This window comes from Callithrix jacchus, chromosome 11 (assembly GCF_049354715.1).
Source record: "Callithrix jacchus isolate 240 chromosome 11, calJac240_pri, whole genome shotgun sequence".
Classification (NCBI taxonomy): domain Eukaryota; kingdom Metazoa; phylum Chordata; class Mammalia; order Primates; family Cebidae; genus Callithrix; species Callithrix jacchus.
In genome coordinates, this window is record NC_133512.1 from 49332022 (window position 1) to 49341533 (window position 9512).

A 9512-nucleotide genomic window follows, 5' to 3' on the forward strand; every position below is an offset into this window, starting at 1 on the left:
GGAAGAAAGGAGGATATAAATAAAAGGCAGTCAGATTATCTACTAATAGGGCAAGGACCTTGAATGTTACTCTGAGTGAAATGGAAAGCCACTGGGGAGTTTTCATTAAAACTCTCATAATGGACACTTGGGTTGTTTCCGCATTTTAGCTATTGGTAAATAATGCCACAACAAACGTAGAAGTGCTGATATCTCTTTGAGATTCTGATTTGAATTCTTTTTGGATATATATCCAGAGGTGGCATTGCTATATCATATGGTAGTTTTACCTTTTAATTATTTTCTTAGAATCTCCATACTTTTTCCATTGCTACTTCACTATTTTATATTACCACCAATAGCAATTGAGGGTTCTAATTTCTCCATATCCTGACTAACACCTTCTTTGAAAATACTAGTCATCCTAGCGAGTGTGAAGTGATATCTCATTTTAATTTTTATTTGTATTTCTCTGATAGTTAATGATGTTGAACATCTTTTCATATACCTGCTGGTCATTTTTATGTCTTCTTTGGAAAAATATCCATTCAAAGCACACACAACAAAAGCAAAACTAGATAGTGGGCCCATGTCAATCTAAAAAGCCTCTGCACGGCAAAGGAAACAATAAACATTATGAAAAGACAAGCTATGAAATGAGAGAACATATATGCCAAACATATATCTGATCAAGGTTAATTTCCAAAGATAAAAGGAACCCATACAACTCAGTAGCATAGAGACAAATAACTGGGGTTTAAAAACAACGAACTTGAACAAACCTTTCTTGGTTTCTTCATCTGTAAATTGGAAAAAATAATATTATCAAACCACCATTAAAATTAAACATAAAGTGTGTTTTTATACAAGAAAACATTTTTATTCTTTTGAAAACATCAGCAAGTTTTGATGATCTAATTAAACTAATACTTGAGAAGATTATGTGGTGAAACGTTATTTATAACACCTTCCCATTGCAATGTCTTTTCCTTGTCTATGCTTCCTCATGTGAGTGAAATCACACATTCTGTGGTGCTCCCCCTAAGCCTGCCTTTCTACTGCAGTCTCTTTCTTCTGGATCCTACTCTTTTCTTCCCAATGAAGGGAAATATTGACCATATGGAGGATTTATCATTCACATTGAAGGGTGTGTCGTATTACTTATAGCATTCTTTCTATTTTAGAAGTAGAATAGCATACATTTTTTAAAATCAAAGGCTAAATTTCTAGTGATAGACTTTCACAGTTATTTAATACCTCATATAAAGAATGTCTTACATATTGGGTCATGTAAGCTACACATCTAAGTGATTTAAAAGGTTTTGCTGAGAATGTATTTGCCCTGGCTCTATTCCCATCTGTGCAAATATGAGTTGTTCTTCATCAGGCAGGAATTCCAGCCTGAATGTTCTGGGGCTTAGTTTGGATGAAGGAAACAGTGCATTTTTACTTAACCTCAAGTCACACTCAGTGGTGCCTGGCTGTTTTTATAGAGTCTTATACTCAGAGTTCATTTGAATCATCTGGGTTTCATCAGGGTTACCATTAATCTAATCACAAGCTGTGTAGTTCTCGAGAAGAATAGCTAATATTTAAGTCTTCCCCAGGAAGGTTATCTGTGGTTATTCTCCCTAAATTGCATCTTTGCTTGGAAGTAAGAGGGTCAGTGTAAAACATCAATGGGCAATGGACCAAACTGAATTTATGGCTCTACAATATCATACTTTAGTCATAGCTTACTAACATTTGTGTGTGTCTTGGGGAAAAATAAGTCACAAATAATTCTTAATTTGGAAAAACTGAGAATGTTCTCCTATAAAACAATTTGCCAACAATATTGTTGTTTAGTAAGGATGCAGTAATGTAAGAATGACTAATAACTGATAATTGATAAGTTGCTAACTTCTCTGTCTTGAACTTGAGAATAACTATTCATACTTGGCAAGGTTATTGTGAAAATCAATTTGTTAAATGGATATACTATTCTGAATTCAGTGCCTATTTTGAACATTACATAACAAATTTTACACAGCACCAAACCCATTTCCCTCAAACTGTATGCTATCGCAACAAGGTAACACAATCCTAAGTTCTCCAATTTAAATGTTTTTCACTCTTTTACTCTATACTATAGTCATAAAATCATTAAAATTATAATCTTAACATTTTGTAGTTAAACTGAAAATACTTGGCTTTAAATATCTATTTGTGTGAATTAAGTAAGGTGACCTGTGTCTTGGATGTAGGTAAACGTGTCTCAGAATCATTCATGAGGTAAATATTGATACAATAATCATAAGAAATGCAAGAAGTAATTCCTATGCTTTTCCTTGTCTTCATCTTCACAACACCAGAAAAAACAAAAAAACAAAACAAAAAAAACAGGTTTTTATTAAATAGATGAAAGTTAAAAAAAGAGAGAGAGAAGGAAACACTGGATAGCTGATCTTCAACAGAAATATCTTCAGGAAGTCACAAAGCAGTAGCTACATTTATCCCAATATAATCAAGCTATGTAGACTGTATACACTAGACACACATCTGGAAAGTAAATAATATAGTAGAAAAGACAGAAGGAAAAAAAGAAATTAAAAAATGATAGGTAATGACAAAAGAGGCCATTTAGAAACCGAATATATTTTTTCAGGTTTTTATGTGGTGCTTTACATTATAGTATCTGAAAGTCAGATGCTATATACTATTTCTATCTATTTGCCTGTCTATAAACCTGTTGTGAAATGTAATAACTTTATTTTTCCTCAGCATTTATTTTGAATGTAAGTTGAACTTTCTTATGCAAGAAACAGGGCTTAGTCATCTTTGACACGGTTTTTGGCTCTCCACCTCCTCCCAGTTCCTCAAGATGGTATATCCACGTCTGCCTTATACAGCCACCTCCTGGTGACCATCTCCCTACAGGAAGCTGGATACAACATAATTGAGACTCCTACCGAGCCCCGCATCCTGCATCAACTGCACAGATATGGTATAGTGACCATTTCTCTGTGACATCATGATTCCATGGAACTTGTACCTGCTTGCTACTGACTTACCAATTAGAACTCCCTGCAGAGAAACCTGCTTGGGTAATACCCTAGACACCATCAAAGACACTTGGCCTCAGATCCCTCCCTTCTTCTCCCCATTTTTGCTCCTCACCTACTGGTGGGCACACATGTTCTAAATGATTTCCCCCTTCCACATGGCCCTGTAAAACGTGCTGCCCTCTTTCTGGGAACTGTATTAAAAAATGCTTCCTCAGAGGGTAGAATGATGGATTCAGAGGAGGGTATTTGGGGAAATGTGGAGATGATAGACAAAGGGTGCAAAAATCTCAGTTTAAAAGGAGGAATAAGTTAGTTTTCTTTGAGATCTTTTGTACAGTGGGTAAATACAGTTTATATTAGTATATTGTACAATTTAATATTACTAGAAGAGCAAATTTCAAATGTTCTCAAAAGAACAAAATGATAAATATTTGAGGTTGATTGAATTATTTCACATTGTGCTTAGAAGACATATCACCTTGTACCCCCAAAACATACACAATTATAAATTGTCAATTTATAAGACAATTTTTTTATAAGCAAGTATTATAAAAAAGATGTCTCTCTAATTTCATGTGTTTCGGCATGCTTCTTCCTCTGTGTCTCATCTAACTGATATGCTTAAATCTAACTATTTTCCCCATCAGGGCTCTCCCAGAGAGTAGCTATCTGAGTAGGAATAAGCTGGACACGGGTCAGACAAGAGCCATAGGGTATCTGCCAGTGTAAATAAATTTCTGAGAGGGACACCTGATTACAGATCAGAAACTTAGGCACTAGAACATCAACCTGGATAAAGAAGTATCCTATGAGAGACACACTGTAACCATCTACAACCATCTCTCCTGGAACCCTGGCAGAGATGGAATATATAGCCACTCTCCAGAGAGAGACCTCAAGAGTAAGCATTTGGAAAACGATATGTTTTCTACTGAAGATAAAACTAGAAAAAAAATGGGGCAAACTCAAAAATATTTTGAGGATATTATTTGCCATTTAGCATACTCTGTTTCGAAATTGCTAATAAAGTTTATAATGCAGTTTCTTAATGTAGAATGTTATTAGGGAATGATGGGTAGGAAATGAAAACCAGGCATTAATATAAAGTACTTTGTGAAAGAGTTATTCTTTTGCAGCTTCATTGTTATGTTGGAAGAATTAGGATTCATCTCTGCTGAAAGACATTCTTTAGTCATGTTATGTACCTAACATGTACCTACAGCCTTTCCCTTTCAAGCCCTTTCTGATTCTGACCTTAGTCTGAGACAGCAATTTGGATCAGCTCCACTTAAAATGGGATCTGTTTATACTTCCCTCTTTTAATCAGCCTCAGAGTGAAACTGGAATGGAATGCATAATCCATTTAATGATGCCAATGTTTGCCAGTCTGTCTCACCAGCTTGAGTCCATGGAAGAGATAATTTTGAAGTAAAAAATGTTACTCCATTTACTAAGCAAACAGAGGGAGGTAAGTAGTATTTTCCCAAAAATGTTTAAGTGGGTTCTTCCTTCACACACTGGAGACAATCACTGACTGAATTTTCCACAGTAAAGTTCCAGGATTCATTTTTAATAAAGTCATTTATTTCAGAGTATAAGCTTCACATTTTGTACAAAATACAGAAACCAGCACAGGAGGTGAAAAAAGCTGTTCTGCTGTAATAGTGTAATTTGTTTCCTGGCCATTAAATGAGAATGCTGGGATTTTAATTCCACTATTTGGTTTCCAGCATCTACTATAATTAATTTTCTCTTATTTTGTTGCTATAGAATCAAATGGAAACTAATGATGTGGAAACCAGTGTTGTCAAGGCTGTGATGAGCTTCATCTACGAGGTGGGGAAGCTCCTCCATCTGACAAAATGGCAGATGACTTGAGTAGGTTCTGACAATGCCAGGGTCCTGTGCCTTGTGGCAATGTTCTGCTCAAATTAGACCACCTAGGGATTGCAGTTCCAAACCAAAGCTGTTTTAAATCTTTCACTCGCTTGCTGCTGTATTCCTTTGTCAGCTTCATAACATATTAACTTTTTTTATATGCACTTTCTTTATCTGACCTTTTAAGAACAATAAAGTTTATAGCATCCAAATAAATGTTTCAGTGTCTCTTGATGCCATCAGATTGACATGTAAAGGTGTTTTTTAAATCACTGTAAAATGATTTTATAGACGTAATATTCTAATAGATGAAAGAAGATAATAAACCTTTTTTTCTGATTCTAAAATATGTAGTAAGAGGTCATTTAATTTCTCAGAAGGCAGAAAGAGCACTAGACCAAAATGCTTCTATTGACTATTAATATCAAGAGAAAATCTCTTGATTAGGTTGAAGTGAGAACAATTGAGAATGTGACAATGTCATTTTAGAGCCTGTGAAAAATCAGAGAAAGGAATTTCGGACATCACTGAAGTAAGATACTTTCCTAACCCTACAAAGATAGTCAAGAGAGAATTAAATACAAACTTAAAAAGGCCAATAAGAAAGAGAGAGGTTGATATCAATACAAAGAGAACTCTTCTGTGAGCTTGAGAAATCTTGAGATTCAAGAATCCTTTTAGCTCTTACTGGATATTCTAACAGGAATATTATGTGAGGCAACCCTGTAAAAGTTATATTTGAACAAATACATAAAGTATGATAAAGAGTTAGATGTGGTATGATGAGGGAGAGGAGAGGAGATGAGACAGCTGTTCCAGAAAGAAAATATTGAAATAGAAAAAACAAAGGAATATACCATTTTGAGGAATCTATGAGAGACCAATATGGATGGAATGTAGTTGTAAGAAAAAGATCAAATGCTACAAAAAGAAGGAAGCAAAGATGGCAGAGAAAAGATTTTGCAAGTCTTGCTGTAGGTAGTTCTAAAGATGTTTGGACTTTTAATTGCAATGGGAAGCCTTTGACAAGTATTAGGAGTAGCCTCAAATTTGAGGTGTCGAGGTTTGCTTTTTAATATATATATTTTATTGCATTTTAGGTTTTGGGGTATATGTGAAGAACATGCAAGATTGTTGCATTGTTGTATAGGTACATACATGGCAATGTGGTTTTCTGCCTTCCTCCCCATCACCTATATCTGGCATTTCTCCCCAGGTTATCCCTCCCCAACTCTGTACCCCCACTGTCCCTCCCCTAGCTCCCCCCTACAGACCCCAGTGTGTGATGCTCCCCTCCCTGTGTCCATGTTTCGAGATTTTCTAAGGTCATTCTAATTGTATTCTGGGAAATACTTAACAGAATGTTAAAAGCATGGGAAGCTGTGAGAAATCCATTGTAATATCCTTCACAAGCAAAGGTGATATTTTCAACTAGAGTAATATTGGTCGAAAAAGAGACAAGCAGATGGATTCAGTTACTTAGGAGGCCAAAGAACAATATTTAATATGAGGAGATAGGAAGATGTCTTACCACAGGTTCTTTTGAAAACAGAGTCTGAAGCAGATTAAATTGTTGATGCTTTATTTCAGAAGTACAACTGCAGGACAATTAAAAAGAGAATGGGGTTAGGAAATACCCACTTTGTAGTGGCTACACTATTAATTGCCTTTTAAGATGATCTCTGAAGAGACACAGAAATTTGCCCTGTAGCTATATTCACTGATCTAATAACACTTATCCAAATGGGTTCCAAAAAGATACTGCTTAGAAACTTAAGCAGTGTTTTTTTGGAACTTGCCTAAATTTCCCCTATTCTTGCTTCACAATGAACAAAATAACTCTGTATGGAGTGTATTCCCCTGCAATGCTAAAGGGATACAAGATCAGGCAAACTAATTTTGCCTAATAGAGTCTTAAATAAATTCTACTTGAGCAATGGGGTACTTGAGCGCAGTGCCGTTGACTGCGATGAGAAATAGAGGAAGAGGTTTATGCTTTGCAGAGTAGCTAATTAAAGTTCTCTACACATAACCTTTGAAATACTCATTAAATGGGTGGATAATACTCCAGCATATATCCCACAAGAGGGTTAATAAAGTTCCAGGCCGAAAGTTACAGTTGACATATTGAAGGCAGCTGCAGCCATGGAGGGAACAGGATGCGTCACCCCCCCTGCTATCAGTAAGAGTCTAAAGAAGCCACAAAAGACCTAAGGAAAAATACTGGAAAATATTTCAATATTTATGGTTAGTTAGAAAACAAGAATTCAAAGTGAAAAGTGATCAGAAAGTTTGAAGAAAACCACAGCTATGTCTGATCAAAAAGGCAAAAGGTAAAAGTGCTATCATGATGGAGCAATAAGCTATACTGAACAATGTTGAAAGGCTGAGAACAGGATTCAGCAACACAGAGGTCACTGAAAATTTTAGGGAGTTACGAGAAGTCGTGCATAGGGAGTTCAGGTTGGGGTTGTCTGGATAACAACTGAGAGATGGTGAAATAATAAAAATGACCAAAAACATCTAGTTGAATAATAGGTTTTATTTGTTTAAATAAGAAAGTGACTAGAGCATGTTTATTGTTGACAGGGAAAAGGCAGTAGAAAATATAAATAGAAAATTTGAATATAATCAAGAGCACAGAATTTGTGAAATGTGAAAAAGAAAATATATTTAGAGCTCAGCTAGATAGGTTATTACTAGGTAGCAGAAGAAACACATCCATATTTTTAATATAAAAATTATAGGAGAAAGAGACTGATGATAGATACATATATGTGTGTCTATTTGATCTTTTCTCCTGATTACTACTTTTTTAACGTATTTGTTTTCTATGAAGCATGTATACAGAGAATCTGCTAAAATGACATAATGGCTCTGAGGCAGGGCCCTACGTTTTAAAATGAGAAGAAAGATGTGAAATATTTTTGATGCAGTGGGAAATTATTGGAATACTGATAAACATAGTTACCAGGAAAATTATTGAGGTTGCTTGTAGGGGTTGAATTATGTCGCCCCCCCCCCCAAAATATGTTGTAGTCTTTACCACCAGTACCTTAGAATATTATTTTATTTGGAGATAGGCCTTTATACAGATATTCAAGTTAAATAATGTCATTAGTGTGGGCCCTAAACTAATATACGTGGCATTCTTATAAAGAAGAAAAAATTTGACAGAGAGAAATATATGCATAAAAGAAAGATGACATGAAGACACTTTGGGAGAAGAGAGCCTTCTCCAAGCCAAAGCCAAGGAGAGAGGTCTGGAGACCTTTCCCTCACAGTCCAGAAGGTATCCTGTTGATACCTTCTGTGCTCCAAAACTCAAGACAAGGAATTTCTATTGTTTAAGCCCCTCAGTTTGTACTACTTTGTTAAGGCACCCCTCACAAACTGAAACCATGGTGTGCATAAATTTATTGTCAGCAATCTGCCCAGTAGTGGAATTTTCTTCCCAGCATAATAAGTCCATTTTGGACTCCTCCAGTGTGGATTTTGCTCAAAGGTTTATCAGATGGACAAAAGGACAAGAGCATTGAGGTTGCTGCTAAGAATGAATCCTTAATCTTAGATACCATAGATCTAAACAGAAGAGGGGAAAAAGTCAAGAAGCCCTGAAACGTGAAGACAGTTTAGATTCTAATAAAAAGTAAAAATAAGTATATAAACAGGGATTATTATTACACGTTATAGCCAAGGTGAAACAAATGGGGAAAAAAAGAATATTTTATGTATGTTTTGACTCTGAAAAGCCAAAACATACATAAAATAGGGAAAACATGGAAAAACTAGTTTCCAGTTCTAATTCAAAACTCACCTCCTCTTTGAAGTCTTCCAGATTCCCCTACTAAACTCAGTCACTTCCTCCTGTACATGTCTTCAAATATCACATATTTCCTTTTAATTGAACTTTTCAACTTACAGAATGTTTACTCAAGACATGCTCTATGATGTCACAATCAGGTATGAAGACTTTCTGCCCTATAACATCAGGTGCTCAGTACTTATTAAACTATATTAAATGAAATACTGACATAAAAAAAAACTTTAAAAAATTGTAACACAAAAACAAAAGAAAGAAAGATAATGGAAAGATCAGGTCTGCTGTTCAGAGCTCATGTTGTCACCTTAGCAGATAATGGAAAGTAGAATTACTCAACTATTTTGCCTCCATCTTTTCTGTCAAAAGGAATGAGCATCAGGAAGAAACTCAGACCTAACTATTGAAAGAGGGAATTGAAGCCTCATACAAGTGAAGAGATAGTATGAAACCAGGTAACTGCTCTAAATGAGTTTGTCTCCTGGCCCAAATGAGCTATTTCTCAGACTACTGAGAAAGCTTAAGTTAAAATTATTGAACTGTTCTTCATGATGTTGGAAGAATTACAGAGAATAGACAAGTTGCTGGAAAACTAGCAATAGATAAATATCCTGGTTTTAAAAAATGGAGGAAATTACATATTTAAATGATAGATATTGTCAGTGGATATTTGTGGCTGGGACTATGAAAGCATGATTTAAGAATAGGAACAGAGGAAAAGAAGCTTTCATAAGCCCCTGAAAAATAAGACATGCCAGATTAACTTCTAAACCAAACCAAGAAATCTG

The 9512-nt window shown here is 35.4% G+C and overlaps 1 long non-coding RNA gene across 3 annotated transcripts in view; it reads right to left on the minus strand.

The window, feature by feature from the left end:
- The window catches only part of LOC118143680 (uncharacterized), a 114431-nt gene extending 105625 nt beyond the window's left edge, over window positions 1-8806 (minus strand). For all 3 annotated transcript variants that reach the window (XR_008473370.2, XR_013523729.1, XR_013523728.1), the window contains exons 1-2: window positions 8722-8806; window positions 6436-6502 (exon numbers count right to left, since the gene is read on the minus strand). This is a non-coding gene — a long non-coding RNA (uncharacterized LOC118143680). The remainder of the gene's footprint in view (window positions 1-6435; window positions 6503-8721) is intronic.
- Between the last annotated feature and the right edge of the window lie 706 nt (window positions 8807-9512).